Source organism: Triticum dicoccoides, chromosome 2B (assembly GCF_002162155.2).
Source record: "Triticum dicoccoides isolate Atlit2015 ecotype Zavitan chromosome 2B, WEW_v2.0, whole genome shotgun sequence".
NCBI classification, from domain to species: domain Eukaryota; kingdom Viridiplantae; phylum Streptophyta; class Magnoliopsida; order Poales; family Poaceae; genus Triticum; species Triticum dicoccoides.
In genome coordinates, this window is record NC_041383.1 from 673142649 (window position 1) to 673168524 (window position 25876).

Below are 25876 nucleotides of genomic sequence, written 5' to 3' on the forward strand. Positions count from 1 at the left end.
AGTCAATTTCTTCAGTAACAGAGACGAAGTTCTTCTGGTTGCTGAGGAATTTGTTCTGACTGAGGAGTTAGGAATTCACCAGTGCGGATTGCCTACACAGTGAGGAACATGATAGCCCTGAGGAATTTGAGAGCCAAAATTCCGACCGTTGCTGTGCTATGCGCCAGTTGTCCCAAAATATCTACCCACCTAACGGTCATATCATTGAAGGGCATTTATGTCTTATCATGTCGGGCTGCTCCCTAGGCTATAAATAGCCGCCCCCTACAACCACTAGCTGGTTGGCTGCTCCGAGAGAAACTGACACTTGTCATTTGAGAGCATCCCATCCTCCGAGGACTTTGAGAGAAAATCATCAAGTGAGGAAAACCCAAACCCAACACACCTACAACCCAAAGTGATTGAGCATCACTGAAGAGATTGATCCTGCGTGGATCCGACGCTTGTTACCTTTGAAGACTTTGCTTCTTCCAGACGGTTAGGCGTCATGGTCTAGAGAATCCAAGAGGAATTGTGGATCACCAAGTGACGTCGTCTGTGAAGGTTTGGAAGTCACCTGAAGACTTATCACGAGTGATTGGGCGAGGTCTGTGTGACCTTAGCTCAAGGAGAATACGGTGAGGACTGTGTGTCCGGGACTGTGTATCCTCGAGTTTAAATACTCAGCCGGTCCAACCAGACGTACAACTGAGATAGCAGTTGGAACTGGTCTACCAAATCATTTTCTTCACCAAGCTTACTGGTACTATTTCCTCAACTCTTTCATTTCCTCAATTCTGTTGTTGTGTGCTTGTTCATATCTATTTGAAGACTTTGACTGAAGACTTTCTCAATTTCCTCAGTTCAATTTCTTCAGTCTGTCCGTCTTCATCCTGTGTTATCCCGTGCTTACGCTTTCTGTACTCTGTGCTTGTCTTCATTTCATTATGATGGCTATGCTTGTGTTCTGCTGTGTTTACTTTTGAGTTCTTATTCCGCCGCAAGTAGTTCTTCATTTAGGAATTTCCTCACCAGCAGATTCCTCAGTGAAGAATTCATAAAAATTTCCTATTCACCCCCCCTCTTGTCGATATAACGCACTTTCACCTAACAAAACTAACTCAATTACATGATGAATCTCATCCAACTCCTCATGGACCAGCGAGCCTACGAAGGAATTACTCACTCCCGGTGGGGAGCATCATGGAATTGGCAATGGAGATGTGTTGGTGATGACGATGTTTGAAGATCCCCCTCCTCAGAGCCCCAAATGGACTCCAGATCTGGCCTCCTGGTGAAGAACAGGAGACGGCGGCGGCTCCGTCTCATGAAACACGATCATTCTTTCTTCCTGATTTTTTTCGGGAATAATGGGATTTCATAGCGTCGGTTTTAGGGTTAGCGGGGCCATCAGGTGGGCAGCACCCACCTGGGCACGCCTGGGGGGGGGGGGCTGGCGCGCCCTGCTGGGTTGTGCCCACCCAGGTGCTCCCCTCAGGTACCTCTTGGCTCTAGAAATCCTCTTTATTGATATAAAAATCCTCGCAAAGTTTCGTTCCATTCCGAGAACTTTTATTTCTGCACAAAAACAACACCATGGTAGTTCTGCTGAAAACAACGTCAGTCCAGGGTTAGTTTTATTCAAATCATGCAAATTAGAGTCTAAAATAAGAGGAAAAGCGTTCGGAAAAGTAGATACAATTGAGACCATCACGGCGCCTCAAGATAGGCAAATAACGTCAGGTAAAAGTGGTAGATAGGATATATAGATCGTGGAACGAATAAATTGCAGCAAGGTATTTTTGTATTTTTTGTTTAATACATCTAAAAATAAATGCAAAGGAAAATAGATCGCAAAGGCAAATATGATGAAAAGAGAACCGGGGGCCATAGGTTTCACTAGTCGCTTCTCTCAAGAAAAATAGCAAACGGTGGAAAAACAATTACTGTTGGGCAATTGATAGAACTTCAAATAATCATGACGATATCCAGGCAATGATCAGTATATAGGCATCATGTCCAAGATTAGTAGACTGACTCCTGCCTGCATCTACTACTATTACTCCACACATCTGAAGGAAATATGCCCTAGAGGCAATAATAAAGTTATTATTTATTTCCTCATATCATGATAAATGTTTATTATTCATGCTATAATTGTATTAACCGGAAACATGATACATGTGTGAATATATAGACAAACTTAATGTCACTAGTATGCCTATACTTGACTAGCTCATTAATCAAAGATGGTTATGTTTCCTAACCATAGACATGTGTTGTCATTTGATTAACGGGATCACATCATTAGGAGAATGATGTGATTGACTTGACCCATTCCGTTAGCTTAGCACTTGATCATTTAGTATATTGCTATTGCTTTCTTCATGACTTATACAAAGTTCCTATAACTATGAGATTATGCAACTCCCGTTTACCGGAGGAACACTTTGTGTGCTACCAAATGTCACAACGTAACTGGGTGATTATAAAGGAGCTCTACAGGTATCTCCAAAGGTACATGTTGAGTTGGCGTATTTCGAGATTAGGTTTTGTCACTCTGATTGTCGGAGAGGTATCTCTGGGCCCTCTCGGTAATGCACATCACTATAAGCCTTGCAAGCAATGTAGCTAATGAGTTAGTTACGGAATGATGCATTACATAATGAGTAAAGAGACTTGTCAGTAACGAGATTGAACTAGGTATTGGATACCGACGATCGAATCTCGGGCAAGTAACATACCGATGACAAAGGGAACAACGTATGTTGTTATGCGGTTTGACCGATAAAGATCTTCTTAGAATATGTAGGAGCCAATATGAGCATCCAGGTTCCGCTATTGGTTGTTGACCGGAAACAGTTCTAGGTCATGTCTACATAGTTCTCGAACCCGTAGGGTCTGCACGCTTAACGTTACGATGACAGTTTTATTATGAGTTTATGAGTTTTGATGTACCGAAGGTTGTTCAGAGTCCCGGATGTGATCACGGGCATGACGAGGAGTCTCGAAATGGTCGAGACATAAAGATCGATATATTGGATGACTATATTTGGACACCGGAAAGGTTCCGGGTGAGATTGGGACAATACCGGATCTCCGGGAGGTTACCGGAACCCCCCGGGAGGTATATGGGCCTTATTGGGCCTTAGTGGAAAGGAGGGAGAAGGAGCAAAGAAGCCCCCCCCCCCCCAATCCCAATCCGAATTGGGAGGGGGGCTGGCCCCCCTTTCCTTCTTCTCTTCCCCCCTCTTCCTTCCCTCTCCTACTCCTAATAGGAAAGGGGGAGTCCTACTCCCGGTTGGGGTTGGACTCCCCCCTACGGCGCGCCACCCTGTTGGCCGGCCCCCTCTCCTCCCTCCTTTATATACGGGGGCAGGGGGCACCCCATGAGACACAAGTTGATCTTCGTGATCGTTCCTTAGCCGTGTGTGGTGCCCCCCTCCACCATATTCCACCTCGGATATATCGTAGTGGTGCTTAGGCGAAGCCCTGCGTCGGTAGAACATCATCATCGTCACCACACCGTCATGCTGACGAAACTCTTCCCCGACACCCTGCTGGATCGGAGTCTGGGGATCGTCATCAAGCTGAACGTGTGCTGAACTCGGAGGTGCCGTACGTTCGGTACTTGGATCGGTCGGATCGTGAAGACGTACGACTACATCAACCACGTTGTTCTAACGCTTCCGCTTTCGGTCTATGAGGGTACGTGGACAACACTCTCCCCTATCGTTTCTATGCATCACCATGATCCTTGCGTGTGCGTAGGGATTTTTTTGAAATTACTACGTTTCCCAATAGTGGTATCAGAGCCTGGTTTTAGGCGTAGATGTCATATGCACAAGTAGAACACAAGTGAGTTGTGGGCGATACAAGTCATGCTGCTTACCAGCATGTCATACTTTGGTTCAGCGGTATTGTGAGATGAAGCGGCCCGGACCGACATCATGCGTACGCTTACACGAGACTGGTTTCATTGTTACGAGCACTCGTGCTTAAAGGTGACTGGCGGGTGTCTGTCTCTCTCACTTTAGTTGAACCGAGTGTGGCTACGCCCGGTCCTTGCGAAGGTTAAAACAACACTAACTTGACGAACTATCATTGTGGTTTTGATGCGTAGGTAAGAATGGTTCTTGCTCAGCCCATAGCAGCCACGTAAAATTTGCAACAACAAAGTAGAGGACGTCTAACTTGTTTTTGCAGGGCATGTTGTGATGTGATATGGTCAAGACGTGATGCTATATTTTATTGTATGAGATGATCTTGTTTTGTAACCGAAGTTATCGGCAACTGGCAGGAGCCATATGGTTGTCGCTTTATTGTATGAAATGCAAAAGCCCTGTAATTGCTTTACTTTATCACTAAGCAGTAGCGATAGTCGTAGAAGTAATAGATGGCATAAACGACAATGATGCTACGATGGAGATCAAGGTGTCACGCCGGTGACGATGGTGATCATGATGGTGCTTTGGAGATGGAGATCACAAGCACAAGATGATGATGGCCATATCATATCACTTATATTGATTGCATGTGATGTTTATCCTTTATGCATCTTATCTTGCTTTGATTGACGGTAGCATTTTAAGACGATCTCTCACTAAATTATCAAGAAGTTTTCTCCCTGAGTATGCACCGTTGCGAAAGTTCTTCGTGCTGAGACACCACGTGATGATCGGGTGTGATAGGCTCTACGTTCAAATACAACGGGTGCAAAACAGTTGCACATGCGGAATACTCAGGTTAAGCTTGACGAGCCTAGCATATATAGATATGGCCTCGGAACACGGAGACCGAAAGGTCGAATGTGAATCATATAGTAGATATGATCAACATAGTGATGTCACCATTGAAACTACTCCATCTCATGTGATGATCGGACATGGTTTAGTTGATTTGGATCACGCGATCACTTAGATGACTAGAGAGATGTCTGTCTAAGTGGGAGTTCTTAAGTAATATGATTAATTAAACTTCAATTTATCATGAACTTAGTACCTGATAGTATTTTGCTTGTCTATGTTTGTTGTAGATAGATGGCTCGTGCTGTTGTTCCGTTGAATTTTAATGCGTTCCTTGAGAAAGCTAAGTAGAAAGATGATGGTAGCAATTACACGGACTGGGTCCGTAACTTGAGGATTATCCTCATTGCTGCATAGAAGAATTACGTCCTGGAAGCACCGCTGGGTGCCAGGCCTGCTGCAGATGCAACTGACGACATTAAGAACGTCTGGCAGAGCAAAGCTGATGACTACTCGATAGTTCAGTGTGCCATGCTTTACGGCTTGGAACCGCGTCTTCAATGATGTTTTTTACGTCATGGAGCATATGAGATGTTCCAGGAGTTGAAGTTAATATTTCAAGCAAATGCCTAGATTGAGAGATATAAAGTCTCCAATAAGTTCTATAGCTGTAAGATGGAGGAGAATAGTTCTGTCAGTGAACACATACTCAAAATGTCTGGGTATAATAATCACTTGATTCAACTGGGAGTTAATCTTCCTGATGATAGTGTCATTGACAGAATTCTTCAATCACTGCCACCAAGATACAATAGCTTCGTGATGAACTATACAATGCAAGGGATGGACAAGACTATTCCCGAGCTCTTCGCAATGCTAAAGGCTTCAGAGGTAGAAATCAAGAAGGAGCATCAAGTGTTGATGGTCAATAAGACCGCCAGTTTCAAGAAAAAGGGCAAAGGGAAGAAGAAGGGGACCTTCAAGAAGAACAACAAACAAGTTGTTGCTCAAGAGAAGAAACCCAAGTCTGGACCTAAGCCTGAGACTGAGTGCTTCTACTGCAAGCAGACTGGACACTGGAAGCGGAACTGCCCCAAGTATTTGGTGGACAAGAAGGATGGCAAAGTGAACAAAGGTATATGTGATATACATGTTATTGATGTGTACCTTACTAATGCTCACAGTAGCACCTAGGTATTTGATACTAGTTCTGTTGCTAATATTTGCAACTCGAAACAGGGACTACGGATTAAGCGAAGATTGGCTAAGGATGAGGTGATGATGCGCGTGGGAAATGGTTCCAAAGTCGATGTGATCACGGTCGGCACGCTACCTCTACATCTACCATCGAGATTAGTTTTAGACATAAATAATTGTTATTTGGTGCCAATGTTAAGCATGGACATTATATCTGGATCTTGTTTGATGCGAGACGGTTATTCATTTAAATCAGAGAATAATGGTTATTCTATTTATATGAGTAATATCTTTTATGGTCATGCACCCTTGAAGAGTGGTATATTTTTATTGAATCTCGATGGTAGTGATACACATATTCATAATGTTGAAGCCAAAAGATGCAGAGTTGATAATGATAGTGTAACTTATTTGTGGCACTGCCGTTTAGGTCATATCGGTGTAAAGCGCATGAATAAACTCCATACTGATGGACTTCTGGGATCACTTGATTATGAATCACTTGGTACTTGCGAACCGTGCCTCATGGGCAAGATGACTAAAACGCCATTCTCCGGAACTATGGAGTAATCAACTGATTTATTGGAAATCATACATACTGATGTATGTGGTCCAATGAATATTGAAGCTCGCGATGGGTATCGTTATTTTCTCACCTTCACAGATGATTTGAGAAGATATGGGTATATCTACTTGATGAAACACAAGTCTGAAACATTTGAAAAGTTCAGAGAATTTCAGAGTGAAGTGGAAAATCATCATAACAAGAAAATAAAATTTCTATGATCTGATCGTGGAGGAGAATATTTGAGTTACGAGTTTGGTTTACATTTGAAACAATGCGGAATAGTTTCGCAACTCACGCCACCCGGAACACCACAACGAAATGGTGTGTCCGAACGTCGTAATGGTACTTTACTAGATATGGTGCGATCTATGATGTCTCTTACTGATTTACCGCTATCGTTCTCGGGTTATGCTTTAGAGACGGCCGCATTCATGTTAAATAGGGCACCATCAAAATCCGTTGAGACGACGCCTGATGAACTATGGTTTGGCAAGAAACCAAAGTTGTCATTTCTTAAAGTTTGGGGCTGCGATGCTTATGTGAAGAAACTTCAACCAGATAAGCTCGAACCCAAATCGGAGAAATGTGTCTTCATAGGATACCCAAAAGAGACTATTGGGTACACCTTCTATCACAGATCTGAAGGCAAGATTTTCGTTGCTAATTTCAGATCCTTTCTAGAGAAGGAGTTTCTCTCGATAGAAGTGAGTGGGAGGAAAGTAGAACTTGATGAGGTAACTGTACCTGCTCCCTTGTTGGAAAGTAGTTCATCACAAGAACCGGTTCCTGTGACAACTACACCAATTAGTGAGGAAGCTAATGATATTGATCATGAAACTTCAGATCAAGTTACTACTGAACCTCGTAGGTCTACCAGAGTAAGATCCACACCAGAGTGGTCCGGTAATCCTATTCTGGAAGTCATGTTACTTGACCATGGCGAACCTACGAACTATGATGAAGCGATGATGAGCCCAGATTCCGCAAAATGGCTTGAAGCCATGAAATATGAGATGGGATCCATGTATGAGAACAAAGTATGGACTTCGGTTGACTTGCCCGATGATCGGCAAGCCATCAAGAATAAATGGATCTTCAAGAAGAAGACTGACGCTGATGGTAATCTAACTGTCTACAAAGCTCGACTTGTTGTGAAAGGTTTTCGACAAGTTCAAGGGGTTGACTATGATGAGACTTTCTCACCCGTAGCGATGCTTAAGGTGTCCGAATCATGTTTGCAATTGCCACATTTTATGATTATGAAATTTGGCAAATGGATGTCAAAACTGCATTCCTGAATGGATTTCTTGAAGAAGAGTTGTATATGATGCAACCGGAAGGTTTTGTCGATCCAAAAGGTGCTAACAAAGTGTGCAAGCTCCAGCAATCCATTTATGGACTGGTGCAAGCATCTCGGAGTTGGAATAAACACTTTGATAGTGTGATCAAAGCATATGGTTTTATACAGACTTTTGTAGAAGCCTGTATTTACAAGAAAGTGAGTGGGAGCTCTGTAGCATTTCTGATATTATATGCAGATGACATATTATTAATTGGAAATGATATAGAATTTCTGGATAGCATAAAGGGATACTAGAGTAAAAGTTTTTCAATGAAAGACCTCGGTGAAGCTGCTTACATATTGGGCATCAAGATCTATAGAGATAGATCAAGACGCTCAATTGGACTTTCACAAAGCACATACCTTGATAAAGTTTTGAAAAAGTTCAAAATGGATCAGGCAAAGAAAGGGTTCTTGCCTGTATTACAAGGTGTGAAGTTGAGTCAGACTCAATGCCCGACCACAGCAGAAGATAGAGAGAAAATGAAAGATGTTCCCTATGCTTCTGCCATAGGCTCTATCATGTATGCAATGCTGTGTACCAGACCTGATGTATGCTTAGCAATAAGTTTAGCAGGGAGGTACCAAAGTAATCCAGGAGTGGATCACTGGACAGTGGTCAAGAATATCCTGAAATACCTGAAAAGGACTAAGGATATGTTTCTCGTTTATGGAGGTGACAAAGAGCTAGTCGTAAATGGTTACGTCGATGCAAGCTTTGACACTGATCCGACCGATTCTAAATCGCAAACCGAATACGTGTTTATATTAAACGGTGGAGCTGTTAGTTGGTGCAGTTCTAAACAAAGCGTAGTGGCGGGATCTACATGCGAAGCGGAGTACATAGCTGCTTTGGAAGCAGCAAATGAAGGAGTCTGGATGAAGGAGTTCATTTTTGATCTAGGTGTCATACCTAGTGCATCGGGACCAATGAAGATCTTCTGTGACAATACTGGTGCAATTGCCTTGGCAAAGGAATCCAGATTTCACAAGAGGACCAAGCATATCAACAGACGCTTCAATTCCATCCGGGACCAAGTCCAGGTGGGAGACATAGAGATTTGCAAGATACATACGGATCTGAATGTTGCAGACCCGTTGACTAAGCCTCTTCCATGAGCAAAACATGATCAGCACCAAGACTCCATGGGTGTTAGAATCATTACTGTGTAATATAGATTATTGACTCTAGTGCAAGTGGGAGACTGAAAAAAATATGCCCTAGAGGCAATAATAAAGTTATTATTTATTTCCTCATATCATGATAAATGTTTATTATTCATGCTATAATTGTATTAACCGGAAACATGATACACATGTGAATACATAGACAAACTTAATGTCACTAGTATGCCTCTACTTAACTAGCTCATTAATCAAAGATGGTTATGTTTCCTAACCATAGACATGTGTTGTCATTTGATTAACGGGATCACATTATTAGGAGAATGATGTGATTGACTCGACCCATTCCGTTAGCTTAGCACCTGATCGTTTAGTATATTGCTATTGCTTTCTTCATGACTTATACAAAGTTCCTATAACTATGGGATTATGCAACTCCCGTTTACCGGAGGAACACTTTGTGTGCTACCAAACGTCACAACGTAACTAGGTGATTATAAAGGAGCTCTACAGATATCAACAAAGGTACATGTTGAGTTGGCGTATTTCGAGATTAGGTTTTGTCACTCCGATTGTCGGAGAGGTATCTCTGGGCCCTCTCGGTAATGCACATCACTATAAGCCTTGCAAGCAATGTAGCTAATGAGTTAGTTACGGAATGATGCATTACGTAACGAGTAAAGAGACTTGCCGGTAACGAGATTGAACTAGGTATTGGATACCGACGATCGAATCTCGGGCAAGTAACATACCGATGACAAAGGGAACAATGTATGTTGTTATGCGGTTTGACCGATAAAGATCTTCGTAGAATATGTAGGAGCCAATATGATCATCCAGGTTCCGCTATTGGTTATTGACCGGAAACAGTTCTAGGTCATGTCTACATAGTTCTCAAACCCGTAGGGTCTGCACGCTTAACATTACGATGATAGTTTTATTATGAGTTTTGATGTACCGAAGGTTTTTTGGAGTCCCGGATGTGATCACGGACATGACAAGGAGTCTCGAAATGGTCAAGACATAAAGATTGATATATCGGACGACTATATTTGGACACCGGATAGGTTCCGGGTGAGATTGGGACAATACCGGATCTCCGGGAGGTTACCGGAACCCCCCGGGAGGTATATGGGCCTTATTGGGCCTTAGTGGAAAGGAGGGAGAAGGAGCAAAGAAGCCCCCCCCCAATCCCAATCCGAATTGGGAGGGGGGCTGGCCCCCCTTTCCTTCTTCTCTTCCCCCCTCTTCCTTCCCTCTCCTACTCCTAATAGGAAAGGGGGAGTCCTACTCCCGGTTGGGGTTGGACTCCCCCCTAGGGCGCGCCACCCCCTTGGCCGGCCCCCTCTCCTCCCTTCTTTATATACGGGGGCAGGGGGGCACCCCATGAGACACAAGTTGGTCTTCGTGATTGTTCCTTAGCCGTGTGTGGTGCCCCCCTCCACCATATTCCACCTCAGTCATATCGTAGCGATGCTTAGGAGAAGCCCTGTGTCGGTAGAACAATATCACCGTCACCACGCCGTCGTGATGACGGAACTCTTCCCCGACACCTTGCTGGATCGGAGTTCGGGGATCGTCATCGAGCTGAACGTGTGCTGAACTCGGAGGTGCCGTACGTTCGGTACTTGGATCGGTCGGATCGTGAAGACATACGACTATATCAACCACGTTGTTCTAACGCTTCCGCTTTCGGTCTACGAGGGTACGTGGACAACACTCTCCCCTCTCGTTGCTATGCATCACCATGATCCTTGCGTGTGCGTAGGATTTTTTTTGAAATTATTACGTTTCCCAACAGCATCGATCACTGTCCAGCATGCATCTAGTGTATTAAGTTCATGGAGAAACGAAGTAATGCAATAAGAACGATGACATGATGTAGACAAGATCTATTTATGTAGAAATAGACCCCATCTTGTTATCCTTAATAGCAATTACACACACGTGTCATTTCCCTTTCTGTCACCGGGATCAAGCACCGTAAGATCGAACCCATCAGAAAGCACCTCTTCCCATTGCAAGATAAATAGATCAAGTTGGCCAAACAAAACCCAAATATTGGAGAAGAAATACGAGGCTATAATGAATCACACATATAAGAGATCAAAGAAGACTCAAATAACTTTCATGGATAAAAACATAGATCTGATCAAAAACTCAAAGTTCGTTGGATCCCAACAAACACACCGCAAAAAGACTTACATCATATGGATCTCCAAGAGACCATTGTATTGATAATCAAGAGAGAGAGAGAGAGAGGAAGCCATCTAGCTACTTACTACGGACCCATAGTTCTACAAAGAACTATTCGCGCATCATAGGAGAGGCACCAATGGAAGTGGTGAACCCTTCCGTGATGGTATCTAGATTGCATCTGGTGGTTCTGGACTCTGCGGAGGATGGAATTGATTTTCGTCGACTCCCCTAGGGTTTCTGGAATATTGGGGTATTTATAGAGCAAAGAGGCGGTCCAGGGGGCACCTGAGGTGGGCACAACCCACCTGGGCGCGCCTGGGCCTCCAGGCGCGCTCTGGTGGGTTGTGCTCCCCTCGGAGCACCACCCAGGTGCTTTCTTGGCCCACAGGATGTCTTCTGGCCCAAAGGAAAATCCTCAAGAAGTTTCGCTGCGTTTGGACTCCGTTTGGTATTGATTTCATGCGATGTAAAAAACATGCAGAAAACAGCAACTGGCACTGGGCACTATGTCAATAGGTTAGTACCAAAAATGATATAAAATGACTATAAAATGATTGTAAAACATCCAAGAATGATAATATAACAACATGGAACAATAAAAAATTATAGATACGTTGGAGACGTAGCATGCACTAACTTACACATCACGCTGGATTAACTCCACCCAGACACACTTTTTGGGTCATGTCTGGCCTCAGCTGATCGACACACCGTAGTCCTACCTAGGCTCTCTAGAGAGGTCAACACGCCGGTCTATATCCTAAGTGCGAAGGGGTCATGGGCCAATCTCCCTAAGCATTCCTGCACGTTGTGAGGACAGCCTGGATCAGTCCTGGCTACCTCTTTATACAAAGCAGGTGCTTACGCAGATCACCCGGGCGCGTTCCACTCAACTGTGGCGTTTGTAAAGCTTTTAGAAGAATCGTATGATGCCGAGTGCCCATACTTATTCCCACATGGTGGTTAGTGCGAAAAGGCCAGAGGCCTACTCAGATCACATATCCAAACCCGTTAGTGTCTTGGGAGCACGCGGACACGATTAATGATCCATGATCTATGGTCCCATCGCTCCGTATTGCGGACTTACGGCAAGGGCCAAGAATGCCCGATCGTGCCACATAATTATCTCGCGGGTACCCTCACGGTCAACCTGACTACGGTAACTCTCACGGGTACCCCTCGGGGCCGACCCATCTTCAACAAGGTTCTGGGGTAAAGTCGAGGTAATCGTGTGTCCACAATAAAAAGGGGGAATTCGAGGAATCACCCTCGATGGATTCCACTCAATGTAACCATCAAGGTGACCTTGGAGGAATCACCCTTGAAGGGTTCACACTTGAGGTGTTGCACGACAGAGTCGTCATCGGGAGTGGTGAAGGAGGAATTACCCTATGTAATCCATGACCTATTAGCTACACTACAGAGATATCATCAGGAATGCATTACGAGGTATCACCCTCGACACTCGATAGTAGCTCTGAAGAGTCATAGAACTAAGGGGATGTGTGGTGATGTGTCGGTCTCTGCACATCGATCACGTTGATCGAGTCATCTGGTAACAAAGTGAGGGCTACAGGGACAAGGCGAGGTGTCATTGATAGATCACTAACCAACGTATACTAAGAATATAGGACACCAAGTAAGGTAACAATATCAGGTTACAAAAGCAGGCTATGCAACAGAATAGGGGCTATTGAATAGCAGTAGGAAAATCTAATGCAAGCACGAGAGAGAAAGAATGTGTAATATAATGATCAACAGGGTTTTGCTTGCCTGGAAGCTCTATAGACAGTCTCGGACCCTCGACGGTGAAGTAGTTAATCACCAGATCAACAACGGTCTCGGGGTTCTACTGGAGAAGGAGGGGAAAGAAACAATAAATAACAAGCATACAAATGCAACAGAAAGCATGACATGACAGTAGGCTATGCTAGGGGTGAACTAACGCAGTGTTAAGTGTTATCGGTGGAGCGGGAAAATATCCGAGAATATTTTCCCAGCTCCAGGCACTTATCGGTCAAACGATCCGGATGGGAAGGTTCCATGTTTGCAGTGTTACAGGCATGTGACAGGTATGTGGATGGCATATTCGGATTCTTCATATTTTTTTGATCACTTTTCATATATAAATTATTTTCATCTAACTTACGGTTTATTTTATATGATTTTCAAAGTTTTAAAGATTTTATGTATTTTCTAATTTATTTAATTTAGTTTTTCTAAAAAATACTAAATACTTTTGGTACACAGCCAGAGCCAGCCATAATCAATGACAGGTGGGGCTAGTCAACTACTGGCTCAATAGTTGACTGAGTTGACTTTGTGTCGGGTGGTAGGTGTGACATATGCGAACGGGTGGCTTATCATTGTGGGAGCCAATAAGACATCGCCAGTGCCTGGAAATGGGATAAGGCGAAGACATGCACGCCGGCGAATCTTACCCAGGTTCGGGGCTCTCCGAGGAGATAACACCCCTAGTCCTGCTCTGCGGGGTCTCCGCATGATCACTAGATCAACAAGTAGCTACAAGAGGCTCCTTGAGCTGTTTGGCGAGAGGAGGAAGAAGGGGCAAGGCTAGCTCTCTTCTCCTCTCAAAGTTGTGTCTAAAACTATCAAAGTCCAACCCTTTGCATGGGTGCCCCGGGGGGTTTTATATAGGCCTACCCCCAGGGGTACAATGGTAATCCGGCTGGGCTTGGACCCTGTCGTCAGTGTCTACGCCGGCCGGCTTCTCCGCCGACCGCTGGGGCCCGCCGAATGGTGGGTCCCGCCGGCTGCCGGCCTCCTGGTAGACAGGTAGGCCCCACCGCTTGGGGGTCTTGTCGGGGGCTGATTACTGTTGCTTCACCCTTGATGACAAGGGCTTGGTCGGGGTAAGCGTGGCTACAGTGCCGCCGCCTCGCGGGCGCTCACTGTAGCCTTACCTCATCTTGTCTCCTTAATGGGGATCATTCTTCGAGGGAGGGAGTGAGCCGGCTGGGGAGAGCCGATTTCATCCCTGGCCGACTAGGGGACGCGCGGCTGCCTTCAGGTGTCTCTCTGACCAAAGGGGCCCGCCGCCTGCGGGCCGTACTGTCAGCCCGCCGTGGGTGATGTCATGGATAGCATGGCAACAGTGCCATGCCGGATGGGTCATGGCTGTCCCGTACGGCGTACTGTAGCCATGCACATTCCAGGATTCGGGGGCGGCATGTCTCACTGTTGCCACGCCCTGTCTTGTCGTCATTAGGTTGGTGCAAACTTTGAGGGCTCAGTCGGGGCTGCCTGCTGGCGGCCGGCTTCCTGGAGTCGGTCGTGACGTGGCGGACCTCCTGGAGTCGGCCATGCCGTGGCCGGCTTTCTCAGAGTCGGTCATGCCGTGGCCGGCTTTCTTGGAGTCAGACCTCCTATGGCTTTCTTTATGAGGATTCTCGGGCTGGACCGCCTTCCGGTAGTCGGCTGAGTGGCTAGCCGGCGGGGGAAAGGCGGCCCCGTGTCTTGGGTGCTTGAAGGTTTGATCGGTCTGTTTATTTTTTGAAGAGCCAGGGGGAGCCGGCTAGGCTACCTGTGGTCATTTACTCCGACAGTAGTCCCCGAAGCTGGTTGTGCTTCGTGGCTGCGAAGGGAACTAGAAGCTCAATCAGCTTCCTATCCTGAAGAGCCGGCAACTAGGAGCCGGCCTCACTTTATGCTTGCCTTCTCGGTGAAGTCTTCTTCGAAATCTGTAGGCGGGAACCAGCTGGCGCGCTAGCCAGGCCGCGGGCTTGACCGCCCGCCGCCTGCTCGCCACGTGGCACCCTACGGCTGGAAGGGCCTGCCAGCCCACACGCGTGACGGGACGCCGCTGTAGACCGGGGCCCGCCACTACCACGCCTCGGCCCAGGCGCGGATCCTCTGTGGCCCGAACTGGCTGCTTGCCTTCCAGCGGCGGTTTCCGCACGCTGTTAAGGCGCGGTAATCACGGGACGTGGGGGAGTGGGCGCAGTTAATCCCACGTCCCCCCACGCCTCGCCTCCTCGGCTTCGTCGCACGAGGCTATAAGTATGGGGAGGGGGGAGAGCGGCAGACGCACGCACGCTTGTCCCCGCCCCGCCTCTCTCTCTCCTTCTTCTTCCTCTTTGTCGCCGTAGAAACAGTTCTTCGCCGAGCCACCGCTCCGCCATTCTCCTTGGTGCGTCGCAGCCTCGCCGCCGTTGACCCGGGCGTCCTTCGCCGCCGTGCATTCCCATTCGCTTTCCCATCCTCATGGCTACAACATCGAGCAACTGGGACGGCTCCAACGTTCACGAAGATCATATTGATTTCCTTCACAAGTCGCGGCGGCTTCCGGGCAAGGACTACGTGCAGGTCTGGGTTGCGCCGGAGGGGGAGATCTCACCGGCGCCGGAGGGGGCAAGCAGATAATCTTCCGCTCGCACTGCCTACGCGGCGTCGGCCTTCCCGCGAGCGGCTTCTTCCGCTCATTTCTCGAATTCTATTATCTCCAGCCGCACCACCTCACTCCAAACACGGTGGTGCTGCTGTCGGCCTTCGTCACCCTGTGCGAAGGCTTCCTCGGCGTCCTCCCCACCCTCGAGCTATGGGGGAGTTCTTCTAGTCAAAGCTCGGCACCGTCACCGCGGGCGTGCCGGCTCCATGTGGCGCCTTCATCACCATGCGGCGAACGACGGCCGACAACCCGTTCCCGGCCATCGCGTTGATACAATCGGTGAAGCTTTGGCAGAAATCCTACTTTTATGTGAAGAACGTCACCCCGCAGGGCAACTACGTCAACCTGCCGGCTTACATAGCCGGCCCGCCGGCTGGGAGGCAACCTTCGTGGTCCTATCGGGCCAGGTCACTGACGCCGGCTGGGGCAGGCACCGTTGCCCGGCTTCAGGTGCTGATCCAGTCGGAGGGCCTGACCGGACCCGATCTAATTGCCGCCTTCGTGGAGCGCCGGGTGCTCCCGCTCCAAGGCCGCCCTCACCTGATAAGCAAGATGAGCGGCCCCTTCGACCCAAGCCGGCTAAGCACCAGGGAGATGCCTCACGACGGGGTATCTTACATGGTGAACTACATCGCCTACTACAAGCTCACTGAAGACTGACAGTATGGCAAGGCGCCGTATTCTCGCGCCGATCCACCACCCATGGTAAACCTTCTTTCTTTCTTTCTTTTCTTGTCGCCGAGTTTTCTCTGGCCAGTTTCTGACCAGTCGGCTTTCTTTTCTTTTAATCAGAATCCCCTCCTTCATCAGCCGGCCGGGACTGCGGGCGCGGAATGTGAGTTCGCTCCCGACCGCGCGACGGATGACTTTGACGACCCCGACTTGGGGCCGGCTGCCTTGGACAACGACGCCATGAGGGGAGGCAGCGAGACAGGCGGCTCTGGGCTCTCCCCACCTTCGAGGACTGGCCAGACGACGACGAGGCCGAGCCAATTCCGTGCCGCCAGCCGCCATCCGACCATCAAGGCGCGGGCTCATCCGCCAGGCTGGCTGCCCGAGGCGGCATACGGAAACGCCGGGCGGTGCCATCTCTCTTTGGCAGTCGGCCGAAGAAGCCCAAGGGTACCACAACAGCGACCAAGCGGGACGAGGCGGCCGCGAAGGCAGCCCGCTTCCGCAAGGCGGTGAAGCAGCCGCAAGCGGTTTCGGCGTAAGTATTAGCTCTTGCATGTCTTTCTTCTTTCTTCTCTTCAGCTGGCAATGGAGAGGGAGGGGGGCGACATAGTCATCCCGGAGGGCGAAGTGGTGCCGCCACCGTTGGCCGGGACGGGCCAAGGTGGCCAGTCAGAAGCGCCGCCTGTACAGCCGGCCGGAGGCGGGCCGGTCGTGGGGGCGGACCTTGTAGTCCTCTCGCCGACTCGTCGGCGTGCAGGGAAGGCGACTTCCGAGCCAGAGCTGCAGAGGGCCGCGGGCTCCAGCTCGTGGTCCCATGACCTGGAGACAGCCAGTGTCAGCTCATCGGGGTGGATGCCGGGTGCCGGGACGGCGGTGCTGAATGTGACGGCGCAGGACGTCTGCACCCGGCTTCAGTCCCAGGCCGCCGCGCTGAAGTAGTACACACAAGAATTCCTCGCAATGCGGTCGGCCATTCTGGTGATTCTTCTTGCTCTTGATTTCTTCCGTGGGGGCGCGTCAGCGCACCCACTGGGTGTAGTCCCTGAGTTCCGAGCCGGCTGCTGAGCAGGCGACTTGGAACTTCTCAGCAGACTTTGATTTTAATGATTTGTTCTTGCTCGCACCTTTGTTCTTATTTGCAGGATTATCACAACCTCCATGCCGCCACCTTCAACTCCCGAGCCCGGGAGATGGGCCAGAAGGCCGCCGACCTGATGGAGAGCCGGCGTAAGTGCTTCGTCCTTTGTCTCATGTGGGGGCGCGTCAGCGCACCCATCGGGTGTAGTCCCCGAGATTCGGGCCGACTGCTGAGCAGTCGGGTCGGATCTTTTCTGACGACTTCTTCCTCATTTTCTTCTTCTTTATGTCTGCAGGGGCCAATGCCGACTTGAGGGAGCAGCTCGGCATAGCCCAGACCACCCTTCGTGCCAGGGAGACCGAGTGCAGCGCATTGGCCCAGGAGCATGATCGCCTGGCCGAGAAGCTGGCCGACCAGGAGGAGAGCCACAAGGCGGCCTTGAAAGCGGCGCAGGACAGCGAGGCCGCCCTCAAAGCCGAGTATGAGACGGAGGCGGCGAGCTGGGCCGAGGCGAGGCAGGCGCTGAGCAAGGCCTATAGCCGGGTTGAGGATTTGATCGACGGTAGGCCGCCTTCCTCTTCGTCCCTTTGCTCGCCTCCGTCATCTGATCAGTCCCCTGACTTGCTCTATTTCTTTCTTCTTCACGCAGAATACTTTCCCGGCTACTCCGTTGCCGCCAACCAGGCCATCGAATCTCACCACGAGGCCCGACATCAGGCTGGGGCCGAGATCCCACCGGGTGCCAACCGGACGCTTGAAGAGCAGCTTCTGGCAATTCAAGCCCGACTCCAGCCGACCTACCGCATGCTCCACCGTCTTCAGTGTGCCGGAGCACAAGTGCTGACCGCCCTCTGGCCCGGCGAGGTGATTCCCCGCACCCCCAGTCGGACTGCCGACTGGCTGGAGGTAGCCGTCGGCCACTTCGAGGCCTGGAAGGCTTCTGCAGCTTGGTGCGGGGCACGGCGGGCGCTGGAGTTTGTCCGAGCCTGGTATCCTGGGCTGAGCTTGGACCAGCTGCGCACCTGGCGGCAGGAGGCTGACGAGGAGCTGGAGGTGGTGCGGTCGGTTATCATCTAGCACGCCTTGGCGATCACCGACTTCACCGACACCAGCGCCTTTGCTCCTGAGGTGAACAAAGACGGCGTTGCTCAGCCGGAGGAGTGGTTCGGGTTGAACCGGCAGAAGGAGAGGACTCGGCCGAGGAGATCGACTCCAGTGACGAGGGCAAAGAGGAGGAGGAGGAGGATGGTGAAGAAGCCGTGCTGGACGATGAGGCGACCGACCAGCCTCAGCCTGACCGTGCCTCTAGCAACGAGGCACGCGCGAGCACGCCGCTTGCAGCAGGTGGCGACCAAACCATGACTCGCCAGCCGGCCACTCCTCCAGCCGACACTGCCATCTCCACCAGCCTGCCCGATACGCCTGTTGCTCCCCTGGCTTGACTTGTCGTCCTAGCTTTCTTGCCCGTTACTTCTTGAACAATTTTCGTTAACTTTGCACAGTTCCACCCACTGGGGGTGTATTCAAACTTTGTTGAATGCTGGTCTTTCGAAGGCCTTTTGTGTAAATATAATTATGCGTGTGCTTGGCTTCCATTCCTAATTGCTTTTCATCTTTGGCTGTTTTCCTTTGCCGCCCTCCCTTGGTCTCCGCCTTCCCAGTCGGACAGCTGCTCTACAGTCTGTGGCTGGGTAAGGACCTGGCCGTCTGGGAGGGCAAGTACTCGAGCTTTCTTAGATTGTAGCAAAGTAGGAAAGGAACCCGGCCAGCCAACTGCTCTGACAGCCGGTTGGCGGGGGGGAGGGGGGGGGGCGGGGGGAGCCGGCTTGTGTTATATAAGTTTGTTTAGTCCTTAGCCATTTTTCATGTGGGCATCCCTTCCTACCTTTGGCTCTTGTTAGTCGGACAGTCAATTCTTTGAGCTGCAACTTTCAACAAGAGAGGGATTGGGTGCCGGCACACTACTTGTCTGACTGCAGGTAGAGCTTAAACATAACCCAAGGCGGCAAGTCCCTGGGCCGACTGATCGAACCCGGTGCCGGACGAGATAATGAATGTGATGACATAAACATGGGTATGATACTCATCATTCATAGGTAAAAGAGGGTAGTCCCCGAGTACTCCTGGGGGAGCCCGTTGTCTCATACTTAGTACAAAAGGTAGCATGGTACATACTGCATTTTAACTGTAAAATCTTCGGAGGAGGTTGGCGTTCCATGGTCGTTCCGACTCCTTGCCGGAGTCGTCCCTCTTGCGTGCCTTCGGCTTCTGTGCATCGATCAAGTAGTAGGAGTCGTTGCCTAGAGCTCGGCTGATGACGAATGGGCCTTCCAAAGGGGCCGAGAGCTTGTGCTGGCCGGTTGTTCGCTGGATCAGCCGGAGCACAAGGTCACCCTCTTGGAAGGATCTCGGCTTGACCTTCCGGCTATGGTAACGGCATAGACCTTGCTGGTAGATGGCGGACCGGCTGAGGGCTAACAGCCGGCCCTCTTCCAGCAGATCGACGCTGTCTTCTCGTGCTTCCTTCGCCTCTGCCTCCGTGTACACGGTGACCCGAGGTGAGTCGAACTCAATGTCAGTCGGGATGACAGCCTCGGCACCATATACAAGGAAGAAAGGAGTGAAGCCGGTTGACCTGTTTGGAGTAGTGCGCAAGCTCCAGAGGACGGCCGGCAAGTCGTCGAGCCAACAGCCGGCCGAACGCTCCAGTGGCATGACCAGTGGAGGCTTGATGCCGGAGAGGATGAGGCCGCTTGCTCGCTCGACTTGGCCGTTTGACTGCGGGTGGGCAACGGACGCTAAGTCCAGTCGGATGCCCTGTGTTGCGCAGAAACGTGCCAGTGCTCCTTTGGCGAAATTCGTGCCGTTGTCGGTGATGATGCTATGCGGTACGCCATACCGGGTTGTGATATCTGCAATGAATGTCACGGCAGTCGGTCCATTCAGCTTCTTGATCGGCTTTGCTTCAATCCACTTGGTAAATTTGTCCACAGCGACAAGCAGATGTGTCATGCCACCGCGCGCCGTCTTGAATAGGCCCACCATGTCCAACCCCCAACGGCAAAGGGCCACGTCAGGGGGATGGTCTTGAGTGCAGAAGCCGGCAGGTGTTGCTTGGAGCTGAAGACTTGGCACCCTTTGCAGTGTTTGACTAATTCCTTGGCGTCGTCCAAAGCAGCCAGCCAGAAGAATCCATGGCGGAAAGCCTTGGCGACGAGTGATCTGGAGGCTGCGTGGTGGCCGCATTCGCCTTGGTGTATATCCTTGAGGATTGCTATGCCCTTTTTTGGCTCGACGCAGTGCTGGAAGACTCCAGTGACGCTGCGCCTAACAAGCTCTCGGTTCACTATTGTGTACGCTCCGGCTCGGCGTTGGACTTGTCTTGCCGAGATCTCGTTAGTCGGCAGTTCTCTGTTGATCAGGAAATTGAGGATGGGCTGGGCCCATGATGGAGCTGTGACTTCTTCTGTTGTCAAAACGGCCACTGCAATCAGGGCGGGTGGGCTGGGTGGTGAAGAGTTGGAGTCGACCACCGCCTGTTGTGTCGATGCAGTCCCCGGGCCGGCTGCGGTAATCCCCGGGCCGGGTTCTGAAGTCCCCGAGCCGGGTTCTGAAGTCCCCGGGCCGGGTACGACTACAGCAGTCCCCGAGCCTCCTGTCAAAGTCCCCGAGCCGCCTGCTTTGCTCCCCAAGCCGGCTCCGACTGCGTCGGGGTCAGGCGGCACGAACATGGAATCGGACTCTGGAGACAGCTTGACAGACGGCTTAAGGAGGCGTTGGAGAGAGACGCCGGTTGGTATAGCTTGCCGGGTGGAGCCTATTCGTGCCAGGGCATCTGCTTGCTTGTTGTCGGCCCGTGGCACATCGAGGAACTCGCACCCTTCAAAATATCCGCTGAGTTGCTGAACGAGGAAGCGGTAGCTCGCCATGTTTGCGTCCTTGGCGTCCCAGTCGCCGGATGATTGCTGGACTACCAAGTCCGAGTCGCCATAACACAGGATCCGACGGATGCCGAGTTCTTTGGCTAGGCGGAGCCCGTGTATGAGCGCCTCATACTCGGCCAGATTGTTGGAGGCGGCAAAATGAATTTGCAGTGTGTATCTGAGCTTGTCGCCCTTGGGAGAGGTGAGGACGATGCCGGCTCCCAAGCCGGTGCGCATCTTGGGTCCATCGAAGTGCATCCGCCAATGAGTGGAGTTGGGCGCAGGCGGCAGGTACTGGGTTTCGGCCCAGTCGATGAGGAAGTCGGCCAATGCCTGGGACTTAGGCGGTGCGGGGTTGGTAGAAGATCATGCATGGAGCCAGCGCAATGGCCCATTTTGCCACCCGGTCGGATGCATCCCGGCTGCCTATGATCTCGGCCAGCGGGGCAGTACATACGACCGTGATGGGGTGCTCTTGAAAGTAGGGCTTGAGCTTCTTGGCGGAAAAATACACACCATAGCACATCTTCTGATAGTGTGGGTTGTTCTGCTTCGAGGTGGACAATACTTCATTGAGATAATAGACCGGCCTCTGGACTAGCTGAACTCGGCCTTCTTCTGGGCGCTGAACCACGATGATGGTGCTGACCACCCGGCTAGTGGCGGCAATGTAAAGGAGCATGGGCTCTTTCTCAGTCGGTGCCGCCAAGACAGGCGGCGTGGACAACATCTTCCTTAACTCGTGGAAAGCTTGGTCTGCTTGGTCGTTCCACTCAAAGTGAGTGGACTTCTTCATGAGTCGGTAGAGAGGGAAAGCCTTCTCTCCGAGCCGGCTGATGAAGCGGTTGAGGGAGGCCAAGCATCCAGTAAATTTTTGGACATCTCTTATCTTGGTAGGAATCTCCATTCTCTCTATAGCCTTGATCTTCACCGGGTTGCATTCGATGCCGCGTTCGGAGACCAGGAAGCCTAGGAGCTGGCTGGCTGGCACTCCGAACATGCATTTTTCTGGATTGAGCTTGATCTGAAACCAACACAAGTTCTCAAATGTCTCTTTGAGATCTTCCACTAGGGTGTCGTGCTTCTCCATCTTCACCACAATGTCGTATACATAGACGTGGGCATTTCTGTCGAGTTGCTTGAGGAGGCATTTCTGCATGCAACACTAAAAAGTGGCACCGACATTTCTCAAGCCGAATGTCATAGTCAGGTAGCAGAAAGCTCCGAATGGTGTGATGAAGGCGGTCTTTAGATGGTCAGCTGGGTCCAATTTTATCTGGTGGTAGCCTGAGTAAGCATCCAAAAAACTCAACAACTCGCATCCGGCTGTGGAGTCTATCACTTGATCAATTCTTGGCAGGGCAAAAGGATCCTTGGGGCAGGCTTTGTTGAGGCTGCACATGCGCCACTGTTTGTTCTTCTTCAACATCAGGACCGGGTTGGCAAGCCACTCAGGGAAGAAAACCTCCATAATGAAGTCGGCTGCCAGAAGCCGGGCTATTTCTTCTCCGACTACTCTTCTCTTCTCTTCTGACAGGTGGCGCAAGGGCTGCTTGACCGGCTTGGCATCTGACCGGATGTGTAGCTTGTGCTCGACGAAATCTGTGGGAACACCCGACATGTCTTTGGGAGACCATGCAAAGATGTCCCAATTCTCACGGAGGAAATCGACAAGCTCGCTTTCCTATTTGCTGTCAAGGCCGGTTCCCATGACCGCGTACCTCTCCGGGTGCTCCGGGTCCAGAGGTATCTTCTTGGTTTCTTTGGCCGGCTGGAAAGAACACTCAGCCTCATATTCCTTGGGATCGGGGGACAAGGCCGGATGCTTGCCGGCCATGGCCATGACTCGGTCCAGCATCTTCTTCTCTTCAGCAATCACGAGGGACTCGGCCAGCCGGCTGCTGGCAGCCGCACACTCGGCGGATTTCTTGTAGTCTCCGGATATGGTGATGACGCCCTTGGAACTCGGCATCTTCATCTTGAGGTAGGAATAGTGGGGCACAACCATGAACTTGGCCAATGTAGGTCGGCCAAGCAACGCGTGGTAAGGGCTCTCCAGATCCACTACCTCAAACCATATTGCTTCTCGGCGGAAATGATCTTTGTCTCCAAAGAGAACATCTATCTTGATCTTGCCGGTCGGCGCACAAGACAGGCCGGGTATGATGCCATGGAACACAGTCCGACTCGGCATGAGCTGCTTTGTCTTGATATTCAGCTTTACCATGGTGTCACGGTAGCGTATGTTGATGCTGCTTCCGCCATCTATCAGCACACGGGAGAATCGGGAAGCTCGCCTATCTGTCATGAGGGTGGCATCCAAAACCAATGCATAAGAGCCGGGTGAAGGCATCACCTCTGGGTGACCATCCCGGCTCCAGCTGATGGGTTTCTCCAACCAGTGAATGAACTCGGGGTTGTTGGAGGCGACCACATTGACTTCTTGGTGTTGTCGGCGCCGGCTTCGCCGGTCTTCAGGCTGGCTTGTAAAGACGACGTAGGCGGCATGCTCATCAGGGAACTCGTCTTGAATAGATCCGACTGCTGGTCGAGCAGCCGGCTGCTGAGGAGCCGGAGGCGGCTGACCAGCAGGTGGAGGCGGCACCAGCCCTTCGCCCTTGGAGATTCGTGCGAGCCAATGGCATTTCCAAGTAGTATGGTTGGAGGCCTTCACACCGCTGTGGAACTTGCAGGGGGCATCAAGGGCTTGCTCATAGGAGAAAGCCGGCTGCCAAGCCGGCCTGCCGCCCTTTTTCTTCTTTGTTATGGGCCGCCCTTCGGATTGCTCGTCCTCGATGGTGGCCACCTGCCGACTGGTGGAAGCCGGCATGGGAGCCTTGCGCTTGTTGTCTTTCTGGTATGGGCGTCGGTTGGAGTCTCCAGCTGGCGTCTTGGGAGCCGGCGCAAGCACCTTCCCAGAAGCGTCTACTCGGAGCTCGGTCTTCATGGAGGAGTCGGCCATGGCGTACTTGTCCGCAATCACAAGCAGCTCGTCGAGGGTAGTCAGCTCGTCGCAGAGGAGTCGGTGCTTGAGGAGGGTGCCTTCTCGGCACCCGGTGGTGAAGTACTCTATGGCTTGAACCTCGTGCACCCCCTCGTAGGATTTGCGGAGCTCGGCCCAACGCGTGAGATAGTCGCGGGTTGACTCGCCGGGCCCTTGTACACACAAGGAGAGCTATCGGGGCTTGGGAGCCCGTTTGTAGGTGCTGGTGAAGTTGCGGATGAAGGCTTCCGTGAAGTCTAGCCATCTATTGATGCTGTAAGGCTTGAGGCTGTTGAGCCAAGTGCGTGCCGTGCCTTGGAGCATTAGGGGAACATATTTCATGGCAACACGCCTGTTGCCGTTTGCTATGCGGACAACGGTGGAGTAGTCAATCAACCAATCTTCTGGCTTCACCGAGCCGTTGTAATTTGGGCGTGTCTCTTGGGAGTGAGAACCCTTTGGGGAAGGGCTCGTCGCGGATGCAGGGGCCGAAGCAAGGTGGGCCGACATCATCCTCTTCTTCTAACGCCAGGGATCGTGTAAGGCGGTCGATCCGATGGCGGGCATCATTTTCGCTGACTCCTTCGCGGCGACCTAGTCGGCCGCTGAGAGTCGGATGCGTGACAGGCGGCGGGGTGGGATATCTCTCCCCGCGTGGAGGTGGAGGAGGCAAGTCACCTCGTCGCTCCACAGCTCGAGGAGGGCCTTCTGCGTCGCGCTCGATGGTGACTCGAGTCCGGCTGCGGCTAGCAGCCGGCTCCTTCTCTTGCCTCGTGTGGGCTCCGCCCGCAGTCGGCGTTCGTGACGTTGTGCCGTGCTCTCGGTGTGGGGGAGGGCTTTCGGCGCGGACGCCGGCTTCGTGCCGCTTTGTGGCCGCGTCGATCAGCTGCTGGATTTGCCTGGTCATGTAGGGGAGCTCGTCGGCCCCAACTCCTTCAGCTCGTCTACGACCGACTGGGCAGCGCGTAGGTTCTCAAGAGGCATGGTGTAGACTGGGCATTCCGCTCCCAGCATGTCGGCGATGGCCGCGCCGCGTTTCTGGATGACGCCAGCCTGGCTTGGCCCGTCGGGAGGCGGCGTGCCGAAGGCGGCGCGGTCGACTTCACGCTGATGAGCCTCGATGAGGCGTCTCATGGTGGCTAGCTTCGGGCCCTCCGTGATGAGTGCAAGGCAGCGTGTCTCCAGCGCCTCTGCGTCGGCATCAGCCGGGATGGGGGCGGACAAATCCTGCAGCGCCGCTTGCAGTGCGTCGTGGGTGTTCTTGCCAGAGGTGACTCCGTGGCTGATGACCAGCACCTCGGTGATGGTGCTGCTGCCACAGTCGGCTCGAGGGAGAGGATCGTTGAAAACCACCACGTTGGTGGGGAAAGCGTCGAGCGATGCGGTGTCGGAGTTGACAAGCATCGGGTCGGTGGAGCCAACCGACTCCAAATCCACAGCGGGCTCGCTGGAGACGTGGAGTTGGTCGAGGTGGCTAACGAGACGGTTCTCGAGGCAGCCGGTGCCCGCGTCGGGCGCGGGCTTGTTGGAGATGCAGGCCTCGCTGAGAAGATCGGCGAGGCAGCTCTCCGTGCAGGCGTTGTCGACGCCTTGCAGCGCGTCGGGGCAAGCGCCATCGGGTGTGCCGGGCTGGCTACGCTCGCGGGGGAGGAAG